Below are 22,685 nucleotides of genomic sequence, written 5' to 3'. Positions count from 1 at the left end.
CTTCATTCTTTCTAGGCCTATAAGGAGGCAGGGCATCATGGCGGGTAGCATGTGTTGGATCAAAGCTGTCCACCTCATGGCAGCCAGGAAGAAGAAAGAGTGAGGAAGAGGAGGGCATCCCAATACACTCTTTAAGGGTATGTCCCCAGTGACCTTGCATAGGCCCCAACGACCTCATGGTGGCAACCAAGGCTTCATCATATGACACTGTGGGGATCACTCCAAATTCTAACTATCACACTCCAATTCCTCTTCACTTCCTCATCTTATTGAAATAATGATCCCACCGTCCCTTCAAGTTCTAGATTTCTGTATTCAAAGTATCCCATGTGGGCCAGGCCACCGCCATCACTCCAGAGCCAGGAGGGCCTACTTGGGCCCAGACCACTAGCTGGGTAGTCCCATCCTCCCCTTCTGGGCCACCACCATAGCTGCAGCACCAGGAAGATAGCCATGTGGGTGGCCCTGAACTCCCCCCCCAAACTCTCAGACCTCCTGATTGTGCCAGTCTTTGAAACTACTCTGCAGAGGCAGAGGTGGTCATAAAGTGTATTTTTCTGAGTTCCCAAATTTGAACATCTTTAAAGATAGGGCATAGGAAACATGTAGTAGAACTGTGTGGAGTTCAACCATTCAGGAGGTCGGGGAACTCAATCTGGGCCTTGCAGCCTGAGGTCAGTCTGCATTGCAGGGTTCTGCTATCAGCTAGCAGAGATCAGGGGTCGTGTGTCCTAGCTCTTTCTGAGCCCCCATCCTAAATGGTAAATATACTATATTGAAAAGTTTGTTCACTGCAGACACTTTTTGGACTGCTTCTTGATTTCAATTTAATTCACATGGATTAAGGGCGATAGACTAGTGACTACCACAGGTGGTCAGTATCCAAGTTGTGCTTGATCATATTGGGTTGCTGATTCTATCAGTTGAGATAAAGGATTGTGGTTGATTTGATGAGCTGTTTTCTCTGACATTATGAAGATGATAATGTCTATGGGTCACTAGAGACCCAGAAGAGAGGGTGCAAATATATCAGGAAGATTTGGGTGATAACCCAGAGATTAAACCAAGGACAGCCTGACAACAAAAATAAAAATGAGAAAACACTTAAGCAAGACACAAAGACAGACTTCCAGTTCACTAATAGCAAATAGTAGGGCAAATAAGGATGAAAAGGCTGATAGTGAACCACAAGGACACCTGAACTCAAAGCACAGGAAGTAACCAAACAGATCAATCAGGCTCTAGGAAAATTCAAAACAGAAATAATTTCCCAGTTAACCATAGAGATGGTGAGCAAAATGAAAGTCATGATTCAAGACTCTAGAACGGAAACTGACAACAAAATAGATGAGCTCAGGACCATGATAGAAGCCATGAAGGCACAGCATAAGAAAGAAATGAAAACAATAAATGCCCAACATAGGAAAGAAATGGAATCCATAAAATAGATTCAAACAGATACCCAGGAAATTAAATGCTCCATTGAAAGTGTACACAACAGAATAAAGGAATGCAAAGATAGAATCTCGGCTGTAGAAGATAAGATTGCAGTCAGTGACTCTGAAAAGAGAGGTCTCTTAAAAGCAGTAGGGGATCATGAGAAATCAATCCAAAAACTCCTAGATGATGCAAAGAAGAATAACATAAGACTGATAGGAATCCATGAAGTAGCAGGAGAAAATAAAAAGGACTTTAAAAAGCTGTTAACAGAATTGACAGAGAACTTCACAAACAGAGGGGAAGAATTTGACTTTCAGATAAGTGAGGCACATAGGAACCCAATGAGCCAAAATCAAAAAACAATCTACACCCAGACATAAAACAATGAAGATCCCAGAAATCTAATAGAAGAAAAAAATACAACAAGCAGTAAGAGAAAAGAAACAAATCACATGCAAGGGAAAGCCTATCAGACTCAAAGCAGACTTTTCAACATAAACCCTCACATCAAGGAGAGCCTGGAGTGAGGCATTTCAAGTCCTAAAAGAAAACAACCTCCAACCTAGACTGATGTATCCTGCAAAACTCTCTTTCAAAATGGATGGGGAAATAAGATATTTCCATGACAAAGAACACCTGAGAAACTTCATGAATACCAAACCAGCACTACAAAAAATTCTAAACAATGTCCTAGAAAAAGAAAATGAAAGTAACAACACCATGAGGCCCAACAGAGCAAATCAAATAGACAAGGCAAGAAACTAAAAGGAGAGGGAAAAAAATTAAAAGGAGTCAACAAAAGGTCAGTAACACGACAATAATAAGTCAGTACATATCAGTTATAAACATCAATGTTAATGGCCTCAATTCATCAATCAAGAGAAATAGACTGGTAGAATGGATAAAGAAGTAAAATCCAACAATATGTTGTATACAAGAAACACACCTAGTGCAAAAAGAATCCCATAGACTCAAAGTGAAAGGGTGGAAAATAATTCTCAATGTGACAGGAGCCGAGAAAAAAGCAGGGGTAGCAATCTTATTCGCAGACAAAGTAAATTTCAAACCAAAATTGATTAAAAGAGATAAAGAAGACTACTACATCCTTGTAAAGGGAAAAAATCAAGAGGAAGAGATGACAATCATAAACATATATGCACCAAATATTAATGCCTCCAACTATGTAACAGAAATATTAAGAAACATGAAAAACCAAATAAGCACTAATACAGTTGTAGTGGGGGATCTAAGTACTACACTTTCACAAATAGACAGATCATCTAGGCAAAAAATCAGCAATGAAATGCTAGAACTGAACCAAGCTTTTGAAAACATTGACTTAATAGATGTCTGTAGAGTGTTCCACCCCACAAAATCAGAATATACTTTCTTTTCAGTAAATTTCAGTACATGCAGAAGAGATTTCAGTAAATGCAAAACAATCGAAGTTATTCCTTGTATATTATCAGATCATAGTGTAATAAAGCTGGAGATCAATAGCACAATAAACCATAGGAACTTCACAAAAACATGCAAATTGAACATCACTCTCCAGAGCAATCAATGGAACACAGAGAAAATTAAAGAAGAAATCAGACAGTTTTTACAAATAAACAAAAACGTCAATACAACATACAAGAATTTATGGGACACAATGAAAGCAGTTCTACATGGAAAATTCATAGCATTGAGTGCCCACACTAGGAAAACAGAGTGAGCTCAAATAAACAACCTAACGGTGACTCTTAGATTCCTAGAAAAACAAGAGCAATAAAAACCAAGCTCAAACAAGAGAGGAAATTGTACAGTTTAGAGCAGAAATCACTGCAATGGTAACTAAGAAAATGATACAAAAAAAATGAATCCAAGAGTTGGTTTTGTGAAAGAATAAATAAAATTGATAAACACTTAGCTAATCTTATCAAGAAAAGGAAAGAAAAGGCTCAGATTCACACAATTAGGAATGTAAGAGGTGAAGTCACAACAGGACCAACAGAAATCCAGAGGATAATCAATACCTACTTTGAGAACCTGTACTCTAATAAAATGGAAAACACAGAAGAAATGGAAAGATTTCTAGATACTTATGAATTACCAAAATTGAAAAAAGGAGATAAAAACATTTCAAACAGCCCAGTTACAATCAGTGAAATTGACAATATAATTAAAAACTTACCAACAAAGAAAAGCCCAGGTCCTGATAGATTCACTGCTGAATTTTACAAGACATTTAGAGAAGAACTATTACCATTACTCTTCAAAGTTTTCAGTGAAATTGAAAGGGAACTACTTCCAAACGCATTCCTGGAAGCAAGTATCACTTTGATTCCCAAACCAGGGAAAGACACAACACAAAAAGAGAGCTGCAGGCCAATCTCCTTCATGAATATCGATGCAAAAATCCTTAATAAGATACTAGCAAACAGAATACAGAGGATCATCAAGTAGAGCATACATCCTGATCAAGTCGGGTTTATTCCAGGGATGCAAGGATGGTTCAAGATACATAAGCCAATAACTGTAATACACTATATTAACAGAGTCAAGGACAAAAATCATATGATCTCATTCATGATAAAAACCCTGCAAAAAATTGCAATAGATGTTCTATATCTCAATTTAACAAAGGCTACCTATGAAAAACCAACAGCCAACATCATATTAAATGGCCAAAACCTGAAAACCTTCAGTTAAAATCAGGAACAAGACAAGGATGCCCACTATCACCACTCCTCTTTGATATAGTCCTAGCAACAGTAGCCAAAGAAATTAGACAAGAAAAAGAAATAAAAGCAATAAAGATAGGAAAGGAAGAAGTTAAACTGTCATTATTTGCTGATGATATGAAACGCTCCATTGAAGACCCAAAAAACTCTACATAACACTTCTAGACTTAATTGACACTTTTAGCAGAGTAGTTGGATAACAGACTTCTTGTACACAAATAGACTCACTAAGAGAGACATTAGGGAAACAATTCCTTTCACAATAGTATCCAAAAAATGAAGTATCTAGGAATCAATCTAACAAAAGAAGCAAAATACCTCTACACTGAAAACTACAGCACTCTGAAAAAAAGAAATAAAAGAGGATATAAGAAAATGGGAAGATATCCCCTGCTCCTGGGTAGGAAAAATCAACATAGTGAAAATGGCCATACTACCAAAACTGCTATACAGATTCAATACAATACCAATTGAAATTCCAACACTATATTTCACAGAAATAGCCAAAAGAATCCAAAACTTAATTTACAACCATGACAGACATAGACTAGCAAAAGCCATCCTAGGCAATAGACACATGGCAGCATGTATAACAATTCCCAATTTGAAACTATACTACAAAGCCACTGTGATAAAAACAGCATGGTACTAGCAAAGAAACACGCCTGAGGATCAGTGGAATAGACTGGAAGACACAAAAACAACTCCAGATGTACTCAGCTACCTCATCTTTGACAAAGGAGCTGACCTTCCCCACTGGAGTATCGATAGATAGACTCTTTAATAAATGGTGTTGGAAAAACTGGATCTCAACCTGCCACAGATTAAAACTGGACCCTTATCTTTCACCATGCACTAAAGTGAAATCCAAGTAGAATAAAGATCTAAATATTAAAACAGAAACAAACTTGCTGGAAGAAAAGTTAGGCAGAACTCTTGAAGACATAGGCATAGAAAAAGACTTTATGAACAAATCCTGAGTAGCAAGGGAACTAGCAGAAAGAATCAACAACTGGGATCTCATCTTATTAAAAAGCTTCTGCACTGCAAAAGAAACCATCAGCAGAACTAAAAGATGACCTACAATGTGGGAAAAAATTTTTACCAGCTGCTCCTCAGACAAAGGACTACTATCTAGAATATATAAAGAACTCAAAAAATCAGTGCCCCAAATATAAAGACCCATTTCAAAAATGGGCATTTGAAATGAAGAGACATTTTTCAGACAAAGAAGTAAAAGCAGCAAGTAAACATATGAAAAAGTGCTCCATATTACTGGTCATTCGAGAGATGCAGATGAAAGCAACACTGAATTTCCACCTCACCCCACAAAGAATGGCTGCTAGGAAGAAAGCAATCAATAGCAAATGCTGGCTGGGTTGTGGGAAGAAAGGAACCCTTCTCCATGGTTGGTGGGAGTGCAGACTGGTGCAACCATTATGGAAATCAATATGCAGATACCTCAAAGAGCTGAGACTAGGGGTTCCATTTGACCCAGCCATTGCTCTGCTGGGTATCTTTCCAAAAGAATTAAAGGAATCATACCACAGTGATATATGCACACCCATGTTTATAGCAGCACAGTTTGTAATTGTTAAAATTTGGAAACAGCCCATTTGCCCATCAGTTGGAAGCTGTATAAAGATGTGGTTTTTCTATAAAATGGAATACTACTCAGCCATAAAGAATGAGAAATTAGATTCATTCATAGGAAAATGGAAACTTAATGAGGATATACTCCTAAGTGAAATAAATAAGTCACACATGTGTAAATACTGAATAGTTTCTCTGGTGTGAAAAGCTATAATAGTACATAAGATCCTAATGAGATAATTGACCATGTAAAATAGGAAGAAAAGGACTAAAGGTGTAGGGAAAATGGGAATCATAGGGGAAAGGTAAGAAGGGAAAAGAAAAAAATATGAGAAAATGAAAAAGTAGAAACAGAGTGTTTGTAAATGGGGAGGGAAGCAGGGATGAAGGAAGGGCATGGACAAGGGGAAAAAATGAGAACCAAGACCTGTCATTCAGGGTACAAGATCCCAGTAATGAATGTAACTGTACTGTATACCTAAATTGTACCAATAAACTCAATAAAAGGAAAAAAAGTATCCCATATGGAGAATTTCCTCTTTCTCATCCTTCACTGATTTGGCCCTGGACCTGACATAATCTTCTAGCTTTACAGACTCCATATTAACTTAGTTTCTTTGCTTGACATGGAAATCTTGCCCCTGGCTGGGCTGATTATTCGTGACAGTTTGCCTGATTCAATACAAGTTTATGCCTCTGTTGCTGATGATCAAAATGGTATATTTATTTTCACTTTTTAAAGCATGTATTTCAATTCTCTAGAATTTCATAATTTCTTTATCAACCCTTGGTATTATCTGGAGTTCTTTTGCTTTTTGTTTCATTTTGTTTTGTCTCTTGATATAGGATCTTGCTACCATCTCAGGTTGATCTTGAACTCTAGGTTCAAGTGATCCTCCTGCCTCAGCCTTTTGATCTGCTGTGAAAATGAGCATGCTATTACTACTAACTTACCTGATTTTATCAGTATAGCCATAATAGTGGGTATGCATGTTATCCCACTGTGGTTTGTTTTTTTGTGTGTCATTGAGTTTATTGGTACATTTTAGGTATACAGTACAGTTACATTCATCACTGGGATCTTGTACCCTGAATGACAGGTCTTGGTTCTCATTTTTTCCCCTTGTCCCTGCCCTCCCTTCACCCCCTCTTCCCCTCCCCATTTACAAACACTTTATTTCCATTTTTTCATTTTCTCATATTTTTTTCTTTTCCCTTATTACCTTTCCCCTACCCTTCCCACTTTCCCTACACCTTTACCCCTTTTCTTTCTATTTCACATTGTCAATTCCTACTGTGGTTTTGACTTGTATTTCTCAGTGAACAGTGATACTGAATATCATTTTGTGTGCTTATTGGCCATTTGTATATGCTCCATGGAAAAATGTCTATTCAGATCATTTGCCCATTTTAAAGTCAGATTATTCAGTTTAACTTTTTATTTCTTTTCTTTTTTTTTTTCTCACAGTGCTGTGAAACAAACCCAGGGTCTTCTGAAGATTAAACAAGTTTACTGCCACTGAGATACACAGTGTATGGCTTTTATTCCTCTGCAATTAACAGTAGCAACTACTTTCAGTTTCTAAGTGTACAGTTTGGATGATAGATTGTTTGGCAACTTTACCTAGGCAAGGAACATCCAGGATGAGTAGACAAACTTAAGAATAAATACTAAAAACTATGGTGTTTTCATTTTCAAGATTTAGAAGCCTTCAGAACTGCTAAATAAGATGACAACGTATGTATAATTAACTTTCCTTACCAAAGCAGGGCTCTCAGAACATTTCAATTAAAGTTAAGTTCCTGATTCTTTATGTATGCAGTTTCTGATTTAAAATTTGGTTCTATAAAACGGAGTGCTACTCAGCCATAAAGACTGAGAAGCTAGAGTCATTCATAGGAAAATGGATGCATATTGAGGCCATACTCAAGTGAAATAAATAAGACACATGTGTGAATACCCAATAGTTTCTCCGGTGTGAAAAACTAAAAGTGTAAATAAGATCCAAATGGTATAACTGACAATGTAAAATAGGAAGAAAAGGGGAAGTGGGAAGTGTAGGGGAAAGGAAATAAGAGGAAAGAAAAAATATGACAAAGTGAAATAATGGAAACAAAGTTTTTGTAAATAGGGAAGGATAGATGTGGTAAAGGGAGGGCAAGGATATAGGGATATGGGGAAAAAATAAGGACCAAGACCTGTCATGTAAAGGCACAAGGTCCTGATGATGAATGTAACTGTACTGTATACCTAAAATGTACCAATAAACTCAATGAAAAAAAAATCAGTTCAAATTAAACTCAGTGATTATACTTTAATACAAATTCATTCCAAACTGGAGTGTCTTGAAGATGGACTTTTCTTCCTGAGCAAAGCACAAACACATTTACTGTAGCTCCAGTAACCAGCTTTTCCTTGGGGTTCATGCTATTTAGCGTACAGCATAGCAGTAAGCTTTATTCCTACAAAGAAGGAAAAAAAAAGTTCAAAAAATGTAAAGTAATTTATTTTATTTTATTTTCCTAAATGTGCCAAAATCAAAATGCAAATTTTTCTTTGGGAAGAAGGTAGAAGTATTATTTCTTTTCAGCACTAAGGCCTTTAAGACCACAAGCAGAGAGGCAATGATTCAAATAAAACCTGAACACAGTCTTTTATCTATCTGTGCATTTCCATCTTTGAGAAGCCAGCAGAGTCTGGCTGAGTATTTTGAAAACCCAATTATTATTATACCTTGCATGTGGTAGAAACTCACTATTCACCCAGACACACTAGGCTTTTCCTCACAGTACATTTTTGTTTAATGCAAGGCAAGTCTTATGTTTACAATATTTCCCTATCCTGAGCACTTTTAAACAGGACATGAAGCTGCTATTCTAGTGACTGTCTTACTTTTTTTTTGAGAGTCATCAGCCTCTGACAGACCACTAAGAAAAATGAACACTTATCCTGGGATCTTGAGAGTTCGAATTTAATGCTAGTCTGGGAATCAGAAAATCTGATTCTATTTCAGTGAGTTCTAGTCTCGCTGGGTAAATTTGGTAACACCAAGTGGAAAGATGCAAAGCCATTAGCAAGATTAGCACAGGGTGGTGCACTCGGGCTGTGTCCATTGCTGATGTGCTACCTCAGATCTGTTACTTAACCTCTCAGTGCGTCAGTTTCCTCATCTCTAAAATGAGAGTGACAGTAGTCTATATCTCATAAAGTTGTATGGGACATAGAGTTCTTGGGCATAAGGAATGTGGAACAGAGTCTGGCACAAATAGTAAAAGCAAACACTCAGCATCAAATACCCAAAGCTTTCAAGGAAAGCTTTTCTACACTGGCCCTCCTTGTCCCCCACCCTACCTGGTAGACGGGTATCCTTCTTCTCTTGGGCTTTATGTCCCCTGAAATTATACTATTTAGCAATTATATAATATTTTTCCTGTTTTAAAAAGAATGTGACTGAGAGGAACATAGCTTTGGGAGACAGAAACAGAACATTACACTTTGTATTTGGAGTGTTCCCCCAAGGGTTTGAATATTGAAGGCTTTCCCCACAGTGCAACAATGTAGAAAGGTGGAGCTTTTGAGAAGTGATTAGCTTATGAGGGATCCCAGTCAATGGACTGATGATTTGATGAGTTTGTAGCTAATGACATCATTGGAAGGTGATAGAAAGTTTAAGGGGTGGGGCCTAGTCAGAGGAAGTAACCCTCTCCCACTTCCTGGCTGCCATGAGGTGAGCAACTTTGTTCTATCATGTCCTCTCTTCCTTGTTGGTCTGCTTCACCACAGGCCCCGAAACAGAGGAGCCAAGTGAATATATACTCAATCCCCCAATGCCATGAGCCAAAACAAGTCTTTCCTCCTTTAAATTTCTCTTCTCAGGTATTTTGTCACTGTGATGGAAAGGTGACTGACATAGTGACATTCGTAGTAACTATCCAGTGCTTGGCACATGGTAGATGCTGAATAAATATGTTTAAATGCATGAATGAATATGTGACATAAAAGGGCTGGACTGGATAGTTCATTGTTGGTCAGAGTAACCACACCAGGGTAAATCAAGTGGCAGGAATTGTGTCCCAGTGCACTCATTCTAGATACCCACAGACATGGCCACAACTTATAGAAGAGCTATATTCTATATGAAGTTCTTTCTGTAACAGTGACTTGGAGCAACGGATTTTCAAATTTTAAAAAAATCTACCAACACTTCTTCAAATCACCCCCCTTGAGGGATCAAAATCACAGACTAACACATAAAAGCAAACCAGCTCATCCTGAGGTATTCTAAAAGGCAGAACCCTGTGGTTTGACACTCTTTCTCCTCATGAAATTTCACAAGGGAGGCCTCTCTGTGAAATATTTACAAGTCAATGGTCTGAGTAGGGATTTTTATTACTATGCTTAGCCCAGCCAAGAAGTTTTTGAAAAGGACATCTTAGCCACAATGAGTAGGGGTAAGTAAACAGAAAGTCCAGCAGTTGTCATCAGGTCTCCATGGCCACTCTACCTGCCATCCCACTGTTCTTTGTCCCTGCCTCCACAGTTGCCTACTGATCAATAAGGATTTAACCAGAAAAAGGGAGTCAATGGTTTACAAAACATTTGAAACCACTAGCATAGAGAGATAGAACAACAATTGAAAATTGTCATTGGGATACACACAAGGATACCTATGATCTAGGTATATCTTCACATGAGACACTGCATTTAATGGAGAAATCTTGTGGCACATGAAAAGTCTAGGAATCAGAATTTCTGGCTCTTATCATTAGCTTTATCCTGGAATATATGTCTCTTTCTTCCCAGAGGCAGTACAAAGCACATATGAAAAAAAGTAAGAGATAGGAAAGGACTGGTGTTAGTTTGAGTCCCCTAAAATACAGTTAGCCAGATAGGATTTAACCCATTAGAATAGGGGAGAATGCTTACACAGAAAAAAGGAAGGGGGCTGGAAGAGATATGGAAAATCCTGAGACTGGATGCAGGTCTGAGCTGTGGGGAAGAAGGAGAGATAGATAGGAAGAGTCTCAGAGTGCAATTCAGTTCTAAGAAAAGTTTTACCCAGTTGCAGTGAGTTCCTCAGTCACAGTCACTCATTCCAGGAGTCCTGTATCTTGCCAAAATGGGCTGCCTTATCAGTCCAGATATATAGAGTTAGTGGCTGGACACACCCAGTGGAAAAGTGTGGCCCCGATGAGGAGCCAGAGGGGCATGGCTGAATCTTCCGTGGGTTAGACTTCTGCTGCAGTGGTGACTTATATGATTCCTGGTTGCCATAAAATGAGCAGTTTTACTCCATCACATGCTCCCCACTGTGGTGCTGTGTATCTTACCACCAGATCAAAAGCAATTAAACCAATTTTCCATGGACTAAAACCTATAAAATCATGAGCCAAAATAAACCTTTCCTCCTTTAAATTGATTAGCTCAAGTTCTTTGTCACTGACAAAAAACTAACGCATGAGGAGACATTACAAAGTGGGCTCTTCACAAAGTGGGCAATAGGCTTCATGCCGCTTGTCTCAGCTACATCAAGCTATCTCTGGAGTGATTTCTGAGGTTCAACTATCAGCTGAGAAAATAAGTTTCCTAAAGAGAGACTATCAGGGAGCACTCACTTTCCATTTTATCATCAATATTCCCTGTAGCCTTCCATGAAGTTCTCACTTATTTTCTTCCACCTCTAATGATAGGGACAACTGTAGTTCACTGTGTTGAAAAACCAGTGAATATTAATATTAGTAGATAAAAGCACAAATAATTTAAGTGGTACCACTGGAATGATCAAACTTATTATTATTGATTAGCACATTCACTAAAGCTTCATTTATCCAGAAAATCAACCATGTATCATCTAGGAGAAAACTGATGGCTAAACATAATGACAGACAAGTCAGTTTTCATAGAACAGAAAGGTCTCTAGGTAGCCTGATATGGTAAAGAAGAGTAGGTTATAGGGAACTTTCAACAGAGTTCCTGGAAGACCCAAGTGGGCCAATGAAGATACTGAATTTCAGAGATGGGGTGGCTAGTGTGACTAAGAAGGACTTGACAAAGAAAGACAAAGGTTCAGAAGACATATTTTGTGTGTTGCACGGCCTGAAAAAAGGATCTCTCAAGGCTTTTTGAAGGTTAATGAGAAGTACGAGCTCACACATGGAGCAAACTTTGGGTGTCCAGAGCACCCAGGAGTGTTTTCTCTGCTTTGACAAAGGGCAGGAACTCAGGAATCAAAGACCAGGAATGAATTATCCCCTTAAAGGCAGATTCCTAGGTCTCTCTCCAACTTTTTTTTTTTTTTTTTTTTTTTTTTTTTTTTTTTTTTTTGACGGGGTTTGAACTCGGGTCCTTGTGCTTGCAAAGCAGGCCACCGAACTGCTGAGCTAAATCTCCGGCCCTCTCTCCAAATCTTTAGTATTTTCCCGCAAGTCAACATGAGTTGGCAGGAAGATTGAGATGAATTATTCCAAATATAGAATTATTTTTTCCTATCACTCATACGTAGCACATTGTTTTATAAATGAGTCCAGCAAAATTGGAATGGATGCCTCCTGCAGATCTAAGAGAAAAAATAATGAAACTCAAGTACTGTTTAGAATGCAAAAGGAAATTCTGTGGAATGTCAGGTTTTCTGTGGGAGTATCTTTGCTGCATGAAACAAATGGTCAGATGAGGATAGACAAATTAAATCAGTTATTCATTTTAGTCAAGCTCTATATTGCCTGTTTTGCCTATTGCTTCATTGGGGATTTTTGTTCACCAAGGTGTGAATGCCATAGTACACTGATAGCTCTGCAGTGAGATTACAATATTTCTCAAGTCTCTTTACATTAGCCCTTCCAGGATACCCACCTAAAACAGCACCACTTGAGCAATATCCAGTAAATATACATTGAAAAGTATTAGTTTATTGCCTTTGGTCTGAACTAAAATATTTGCTGTATACACACCACTGAAAGAAGTACTAGTACAGAGCTTTTGCCCTTTTTGAATGATAGCCCATATAACACAACACACACACACGCACACACACTCACACACGTATGCACAACCTCATAACATAATACCTTTACTACATGTAACACACTCTAATGTTTTCTGCTTTTTTTAAATGCTAGTCTTGGCTGTAAAATTGATCTCTTCATCCAATGTGTCGTGACCTACTATTTGAGACACAATGTTCCAAGAGGCTGTAAATTAAATATCTGAGTTAGGGTTTATGTTTTAACATTGATTTTTTTTTCCATGAGGCATGACTCTGCAAACACTTTCCGAACATTCAGTAGTTATCTCTGCTACAAAAAAAAAAAAGGAAGTATACAAGCAATCAAGGTCCATTCAGTCTATTTAGTTAAAGAAGCCAACACAATAATTTAAAAAAGGAGAGAAGTGGTTCCTGCTTGATTATACTGTTCAAATCTCAAAATAGTTAATGTTAAAATTTATGTTAGGACATCGCTGACTGTGTGCCACCAGATCCAGTAAGGAAGAACTGGGAGGAGGTCTACCCGGCCGCCTGCTCAGGCCCAACCAGTGGGCCCGCAACCTCCCCAATAGTGTGCCACCAGATCCTGTAAGGAAGGTAGCCATGTGGCTACCCTTGAAACACCCCCATGACCTGCTCCCCCCACCCTGTTCTCACGCCTCCTGATTGGGCCAATCCTTGGACCCACTCTGCAGCAGCAGTTGGTCATGAAGGGTATTTTTCTGAGCTCCCAACTTTGAACATCTTTAAAGAAAGGGGAGGGGAAACCTGTAATAGAACTGAGTGGAGTTCAACCCCATGGGTTGGAAAACTCAATTTAGGCCTTGTGGACTGAGGTCAGTCTGAGTCAAGCGGACCTGCCATTGGCTAGCTGAGATCAGGGCATTTTGTTCTGCACATGGCTGTACACGTGGTATAATATGAGAACAGAGACATAGTCTGAAAGAGACCCTTCAAATTCTTTTTTTTTTCCTCATTCCACCCTGCAATTTCTTTCATCTGTCCTCTCTCTCCAACTCAGTCTCTTGCTCCACCCTTTTGTCTCTTGCTCATCTCCCTTTTGATTCCTAATCCTGTCCTAACTCAGACTTCCTCTTTTATCATTTATTCTTTTTTGCTTTATATTCTTTTCTCCTGTCATTTTAACTCACTCATGGCTCCGTAGCTTCAAGGGAAGGCGAGCCCTGTTACTGCTAAGTGGATATGTTCTTGTCCTTATTCCTGCACTCCGTCTATCCCATTTGAAGTTAATAGTTTCGTAAAGATAGTATGGTCATTCTATGTCCTCTGGCTTCACTTGAAACCTTCCCCAATTCTTTCACTTATCTACTCCTCTCACTCTAACTCAGTCTAAGCCCCCATCCTAAATGGTAAAGATGCTATTTTTGAAAAGCGTATTCACTGCAGACATATTTTGGGCTGCTTCTTGATATTAATTTAATTCACATGGTTTAAAGATGATGGATTAATGACTACCATGAGTGGTCAATTTGCAAGCTGTGCTTGATCCGATTGGGCTGCTGAATGTAACAATTGGGATAAAGGATTGTGATTGATTTAGAGTTGTTTTCTCAAATATTATGAAAATGAGGATGTCTATGAGTCATAAGAGACTCAAAAGCTAAAATGCAACTATATCAGGAAGATTTAAGTAATAACTCAGAAATTAAACCAAGAACAACCCAAGAACAAAAATAAAAATGAGAAAACACCTAAGCAAGACACAAAGACAGACTTCCAGTTCACTAATGACAAATAGTAGGGCAAATGATGATGAAAAGGCTGATAGTGAACCAGCAGGACACCCTGTACTCATAAGACAGGAGGTAATAAAACAGATCAATCAGGCTCTAGAAAAATTCAAATCAGAAATAATTTCCCAGTTAACCATAGAGATGGTGACCAAAATGGAAGTCATGATTTGAGACTCTATAAAAGAAACTGACGAAAAAATAGATGAGCTTGATAGAAGTCATGAAGGCACAGCATAAGAAAGTAATGGAAACAATGAATGCTCAACAAAGGAAAGAAATGGAATCCATAAAACAGATTCAAACAGTTATCCAGGAGATTAAAAACTCTATTGGAAGTGTACGCAACAGAATAAAAGATTGAGAAGATAGAATTTCAGATATAGAAGATAAGATTGCGGTCAGTGACAGTGAAAAAAGAGGTCTCTCAAAAACAGTAAGAGATCATGAGAAATCAATCCAACAACTTCTAGACAATGCAAAGAAAAATAACAAAAGACTGATAGGAATCCATGAAATACAGGAGAAAACAAAAATGACTTTAAAAAGCTCTTTACAGAATTAATGACAGAAAACTTCCCAAACAGAAGGGAAGAATTAGACATACAGATAAGCAAGGCATATAGAACTCCAACTAGTCACGATCAAAAAAAAATCTACACCTAGACATATAATAATCAAGATCCCAGAAATCCAACAGAAGAATGAAATACTACAAGCAGTAAGAGAAAAGAAACAAATCACATGCAAAGGAAAGCCCATCAGAATCACAGCAGACTTCTCAACACAAACTCTTAGGTCAAGGAGAGCCTGGAATGAGTGATTTCAAGTCCTAAAAGAAAACAACCTCCAACCTAGACTGATGTATCCTGAAAAACTCTCTTTCAAAACAGACAGCAAAATAAGATACTTCCACAACAAAGAACACCTGAGAAACTTCATGAACACCAAACTAGCACTACAAGGAATTCTAAACAGTGACCTAGAAAAGGACAATGAAGGTCACAATACCATAAGGCCCAATAGACCAAATCAAATAGGCAAGACAAGAAACTAAAAGGAGAGGGGAGAAAAAGTAAAAAGAGTCAACAAAAGGACAATAACATGACAATAATAAGTCAGAATATATCAGTTATAACCATTAGTGTTAATGGCCTCAATTCACCAATCAAGAGAAATAGACTGGCAGAATGGATTAAGAAGCAAAATCCAATATGTTGTATGCAAGAAACACACCTAGTGCAAAGGGAAACCCAAAGACTGAAATTGAAAGGATGGAAAACAATTCTCCATGTGCCAGGAACAAAAATGCTCAATAAGATACTAGCAAACAGAATACAGAGGATTATCAAGAAGATCATACAACCTGACCAAGTCAGATTTATTCTACGAATGCAAGGGTGGTTCAACATATGTAAGTCAATAAATGTAATACATTATATTAACAAAGTCAAGGACAAAAACCATATGATCGTCTCAACAGATGCAGAAAAAACATTTGATAAAATTCAACACAAATTCATGATAAAAACCCTCCAAAAAATTGGAATAGATGGTCTATATCTCAACTTAATAAAGGCTATCTATGAATAACCAACACCCAACATCATATTAAATGGCCAAAAACTGAAAACTTTCACGTTAAAATCAGGAACAAGACAAGGATGCCCACTATCACCAGTCCTCTTCAATATAGTTCTGGAAACATTAGACACAGCAATTAGACATAAGAAAGAAATTAAAGCAATAAAGACAGGAAAGGAAGAAGTTAAATTGTCATTATTTGCTGATGATATGATACTCTACAATGAAGACCCAAAAAATTCCACCAAAAGACTTCTAGACTTAATTGACAGATTCAGTAGAGTAGCTGGACACAAGGTGAACAGCCAAAAATCAATAGCTTTCTTGTACACAAATAACAGACTCACTGAGAGAGAAATTAGGGAAGCAATTCCCTTTACAATAGCATCCAAAAAAATGAAATATCTAGGAATCAATCTAACAGAAGAAGGAAAAGACCTCTACACTGAAAACTATAGCACTCTGAAAAAAAGAAATTGAAGAAGATATTAAAAAAATGGGAAGATATCCCCTGCTCCTAGGTACGAAGAATCAACATAGTGAAAATGGCCATACTACCAAAACTGCTATACAGATTCAATGCAATGCCAATTGAAATTCCAACACTATATTTCACAGAACTAGAAAGAAGAATACAAAATTTCATTTGGAATCATAAGAGACCTAGAATAGCAAAATCCATCCTAGGCAACAGACACATGGCAGTGGGTATAACGATTCCCAATATGAAACTATACTACAAAGCCACTGTGATAAAACAGCATGGTACTGGCAGAGAAACAGGCCAGAGGATCAATGGAACAGACTGAAAGACACAAAAACAAATCCAGATGTACTCAACTATCTCATCTTTGACAAAGGAGCTGACCATCCTCAGTGGAGGAAAGATAGCCTCTTTAATAAATGGTGTTGGAAAAACTGGATCTCAACCTGCAAAAGATTAAAACTAGACCTTTGTCTCTCACCATGCACTAAATTAAAATCCAAGTGGATTAAAGATCTAAATATTAAAACAGAAACATTAAACTTGCTGGAAGGTAAGTTAGGCAGAACTCTGCAAGACATTGACATAGGAAAAGACTTTATGAACAAATCCTCAGTAGCATGGGAACTAGCAGAAAGAATCAACAACTGGGATCTCATCTTATTAAAAAGCTTCTGTACTGCAAAAGAAACCATCAGCAGAACAAAGAGACAACCTACAATGTGGGAAAAGTTTTTACCAGCTGCTCTTCAGACAAAGGACTATTATCTAGAATATATAAAGAACTCAAGGTCTGGGGATTTAGCTCAGTGGTTCGGTGGCCTGCCTTGCAAGTTCAAGGACCCAAGTTCAATCCCCAGTACCAAAAAAATTAAAAATAAAATAAAATAATAAAGAACTCAAAACAATCAGACCTCCCAAATATAAAGTCCCAATTATAAAATGGGCATCAGAAATGAACGGACATTTCTCAGACAAAGAAGTAAAAACATCAAGTACATATATGAAAAAATGTTCCACATCACTGGTCATTCGAGAGATGTAGATGAAAACAACACTGAGATTCCACCTCACCCCACAAAGAATGGCTACTATCAAGAAACCATACAATAAGAAATGTTGGCAGGGTTCTGGGGAGAAAGGAATGCTTTTCCATTGTTGGTGGGAGTGCAGACTGGTGCAACCACTATGGAAATCAATATGAAGATACTTCAAAGAGCTTGGACTGGAGGTTCCATTTGACCCAGCCATCCCTCTTCTGGGTATCTTTCCAAAAGAAATAAAAGAATCATATCACAGTGATGTATGTGCACCCATGTTTATAGTGGCAGTTTGTAATAGCTAAAACTTGGAAAAAGCCTATTTGCCCATCAGTTGCAAACTGGATAAAGAAGATGTGGTTTTTCTATAAAATGGAATATTACTCAGCCATAAAGAACGAGACAATAGATTCATTCATAGGAAAATGGATACATATTGAAGATATACTCCTAAGTGGAATAAATATATCACACATGTGTAAATTCTGAAGTTTCTCTGGTGTAAATAAACTGCAATAATACATAAGATCCTAATAAGGTTATTGACATTGTAAAATGGGAAGGAAGGGGCTAAAGCTCTAGCGAAGGTGGGATGGGTAGGGGAAAGGTAATAGGGAAAAGAAAAAAATGTGAGATAATGAAAAGATGGAAATAAAGTGTTGTAGATGGGGAGGGGAGGAGGGGGTGAAGGGAAGGCAGGGACAAGGGGAAAAAATGAGAACCAAGACCTGTCATGTAAAGGTACAAGATCCCAGCAATGAATGTAACTGTACTGTATCTCTAAAATGTACCAATAAACTCAAGTAAAGCTAAAAAAATTTATGTTAAAATTAATTTATATTCAATATGCTCAGGAATTAATCAAATGATGAGGAAGCACTTTAATAGAATGAGATTCATTTTTTAAAGCATACAAGAAATGAAGTTGAAGCCAGTTTTTTTAAGTATTATTATTATTGTTGTTAATATTTTAAAAATAAAACTCAATCACTGGAAAAATTTACAATTTCTTCGACTTTTTTTTTTTATTTTGTACCAGGGATCGAACTTGGGATGTTGCACTTTGCAAGGCAATCAGCAGAACCACTGAGCTAAAATCCCTTCCCTCTGACTTTTTTTTCAAAAGTAATTTATATTTGGTGATATTGTTTTATACTTGGAATTTGGACTATCTGTAGTAAGGATTAAATTAAGAACAAGCTATCTGGTTATTTATATGTAGATATGTTACATTTATAAGAAATTGTTTTAAATTAAAGTACATTAATGTTTTCAGCATAAAACATATACATTTAATAATAGGTAGCCCAATAAAATACATCTGTTGATCTACTGATAATGGTAAGACTGATCATACAGACACATTTAAACATACTTATTCACTCAGATTTTTTATGAACATTTACTATTTGATGAGCACTAGAATAGCCATTATTAGAGCTGAAATAGGACTTGTACAGATGGTAAGTACTGAAAAGATTATTGTGTACTCCCTCCCCCATTAAGGGCTATCAAGAGATAACTTAAAATTAAAACATAAAATGTGTCAGGTTTATTAGAATTATTTTGCCACTGTTTCCCCAAGTAGTAAAACTACTCTTAAAACTTTGTGAAATATCAAATATTATTTTTTTTCAAATATTAAATTATTGAGAATCTTTAACTTTTCATTTCTCAGTGTGTTTTTCATATTTTTCTGAAGGTAAAAATTGTATTTATTTCAATTTTTTATTTTTTGTTAAAATATAGATAAAAATTGATTTGGGCATATGTATTTATATCTTGCAACCTTATTAAACTTAATAGTTTCAAAAGTTTCTGCAGATTCCATAGAATTTTGTACTTCAATGACCATATAATCTGTACATTGTCACTTTTGCTTCCTCTTTCTTTTAATGTACATTTCTTTTATTTCTTTCTCTTGTTTTTCTGTTGTTTTGTTTGTTTATTTGTTTGTTTTGGTGTTCTAAGACAGGACCTCACTGTGTAGTTGAGACTGACCTGGAACTCACTATGTAGCCTAGGCTGGTCTTAAACTCACAGCAATCCTCCTGCCTCAGCCTCCTGAGTGCTGGGATTACAGGTGTGTGCCACTACACCCGGCTCTTTCTCTTGTTTTATTGAATGTGGAATAGAAGAAGCAGAACAAACATTTAGACTTTCACCATTAAAATTTAAATTAGCTGTAGATTGTTTATAAAAACCTTCATCACATAAAGAAAGATTCCTTTCATATCAGTAAAAACACCAAGAAATCTGGTTAAAGAGAACAATTTTCAAATATTAAAGCCTATATTCCAGGAATAAACCTTACTTGATTTTGATATGTCATCCTTTTAATGTATTACTGTATTTGATTTACTAAATTTCATTAAGAATTTTCATGTTCATTAGGAATAGTGGTCTGCTGTTTTCTTCTAAGTTTTTTGCTTTGTATAAAATAATGATCAACTCATAGAATGACCTGAAAAGGATTTTGTCTTCTTTAATTTTCTGGCACAGATTTAATATCAAGAGAAAGAAATAAAAGACTTTAAGTATTTGGTAGAATTTTTCAGTAAAGCTATCTGAACCAGGTGTTTTTTTCTTTGCAGGAAGGTTTTAATTACAAATTCAATTTTATTTAGTAGACAAGTCTATTATGGTTATCTTCTCAGTTAACCTTTTTTCTTCTTCATTGAGTTTATTGGTACATTTTAGGTATACCGTACAGTTACATTCCTCATGTAATGATAGGTCTTTACATGACAGGTCTTAGTTCTCATTTTTCCCCTTGTCCCTGCCCTCCCTTCACCCACTCCTCCCCTCCCCATTTACAAACACTTTATTTCCATTTTTTCATTTTCTCTTATTTTTTTTCTTTTGCCTTATTACCTTTCCCCTACCCTTCCCACTTTCTCTATCAGTTAACCTTAATAGATGGTGCTTTAAAAGAATTTTTCATTTCATCTATATTGTTATATTATCAGGACAGAGTTATTCATAATATCCCTTACTATCCTATATTATCTGTAGGATCTGTAGTAGTATCATCTCCTTCATATTCCTCCTTAATATTGGTAATGTGTATCATTCCTCTTTTTCACTCTGATCAGTTGTGATAGTTTTTAATTGTTTTTATAAATCTTCACACAATTTAGAAAAAACAGCTGTGGAGTTCATTTATGTTTTTCAAGTTTTGTTGAATGTAGTACTTCTCTGTATTAATTGCTTTTCTTCTGCTCACTTTGCACTTAATACACTATTCTTTAGCCAATTCCTTTTTTGTTTTTTGTTTTTGTTTTTGTTTTTGTTTTGGGGTTTTTTTTGGCACTGAGGATTGAACTTGTGCTTGTGAGACAAGCAACGGAACCACTGAGCTAAACCCCCAGCCCATCTTTTTCTAATTTCTCAAGGTAAAAGTAGAAGTGATTGCTTTTGAAATATTTCTTCTGTTCTATTATAGGCATTTTACTCCTACAAAGTTACCACTAAAAATTCCTTTATCTGAAACCCATAAATTTATATATGTTCCATTTATAATTTTGCTTCTAATTATTGTTTGAGTTGTGAATTATTTAGAAGAATATTGGTTTCCAATTACTAGATAATTTATGGTTATGTCCTTTTATTTCAGTTCCATCAATTTTACTTTAAACATTTTGAAACTCTTATTAGATATATTAATATTGAAAACTGCTATATTTAAGGAACTATTTTAACAGCTTTGTTAATCTATGTTAACATAACAAAATTAAGTCCTAGAATCCATTAACATGAGATTTCAATCTACTTGCTTAGATCTTTTTTTATTTCCACACACTTGTAAGTTTTTCAAATTTCTTTGTGTTGCATCCAAAGAATATATTTTGTGTGATTTAAATTTTAAAAATATTTAGGCTTCTTTAATGTCTTAACATATGGCATATTCTGGCAAATGATCCATATATATTTATGGAAAGTCTAGGTTCTCCTGCTACTGTGTATTCTATAGATTCAGTGGATTACATTGTTTTTCAAGTCTTCTGTTTTCTTGTGATCTATTTCATTGTTTTATCCATTAATGAAAGTGGGATATTAAAGCCTTCAACTATTAAACCATTTCCTCCTCAATTTTGTCAGTTTTTTCTTTCATGTATTTTGTGACTCTCTTGTTTACTGATATTTATGATTATTTGTATTTGCTATGAATTTATCCTCTGTCCTTACTAAATATCATCTGTATCCAGAAACCATTTCAATTTAAAATTCCTGATATAAGTGTAGCAGGCCAGCTCACTTTTAGTTATCATTTTCGTAGTACATATATAACCATTCTTTTACTTTCAACTTATTTGTAACTTGAATCTAAAGTGTGTCTCTTGTAAAATGTCTATGTCATTGGATTTTTTAATCAATTCTATCAATTTATGCTTTTTGACTGGAGCAGTAAGTCCATTTATATTTAATTACTAATAAGGTACTTTTACGTCTGTCATTCTGCTTTGTTTTCTAAATGTCATATATATTTTTTGTTCCTCAGTGCTTCTATTGCTCCCTTCTTTTGTGTCAAATATGTTTTGAATGTGCTATTTTAATGCTCTTAGTTGTTGTCTAAGAGGTTAACATTACATCTTAATGTAAATCTAACTCAGTTTAATACATTTAATTTCAATAAAATACAAAAACTTTACTCCAAAGTATATCTCCAGTTCTTCCCCTTTCTCTGTGCTATTATTGCCAATTGAATTAAATCATTATATAGGCCCACTAAAGCAACTTCCTAACTATAGCAAGTCTCAGACTTATGATGTTTCAACTTACAAATTTTAATTTTACATTATTGCAAAAGTGAGATGTATTCAGTAGAAAGCAAACTTCATATTTTGAGTTTATATCTCTTTCTGTGCTAGCAATAAGTGGTATGATACTCTCTTGCAGTGTTGGACAACAGCAGTTACTCATGGCATACAATCACAAGAACAAATAACTAGTACATCACAGTCTGTTTTGTTGCCAAGCTAAAATGTTTAGTAGTTTAGATGCATTAAATATATTAAATTTATATTCTTTTCAAGATACAATGTGTTTAACAGAAGTTAAAACCATTGTAAATTGCAGGACAT

General features: G+C 36.2%; 1 long non-coding RNA gene across 2 annotated transcripts in view; it reads right to left on the bottom strand.

The window, feature by feature from the left end:
• Positions 1–8,110: 8,110 nt before the first annotated feature.
• The window catches only part of LOC104849111, an 83,963-nt gene continuing 69,388 nt past the window's right edge, over positions 8,111–22,685 (bottom strand). For both annotated transcript variants that reach the window (XR_776647.1, XR_776645.1), the window contains exon 3: positions 8,111–8,222. This is a non-coding gene — a long non-coding RNA (uncharacterized LOC104849111). The remainder of the gene's footprint in view (positions 8,223–22,685) is intronic.

This window comes from Fukomys damarensis, unplaced genomic scaffold (assembly GCF_012274545.1).
Source record: "Fukomys damarensis isolate Sample0158 unplaced genomic scaffold, DMR_v1.0_HiC HiC_scaffold_1, whole genome shotgun sequence".
In the NCBI taxonomy this organism is placed as follows: Eukaryota; Metazoa; Chordata; class Mammalia; order Rodentia; family Bathyergidae; genus Fukomys; species Fukomys damarensis.
The sequence above is the reverse complement of the archived record's forward strand: the minus strand, read 5'-3'. Positions and strand labels throughout refer to the sequence as shown.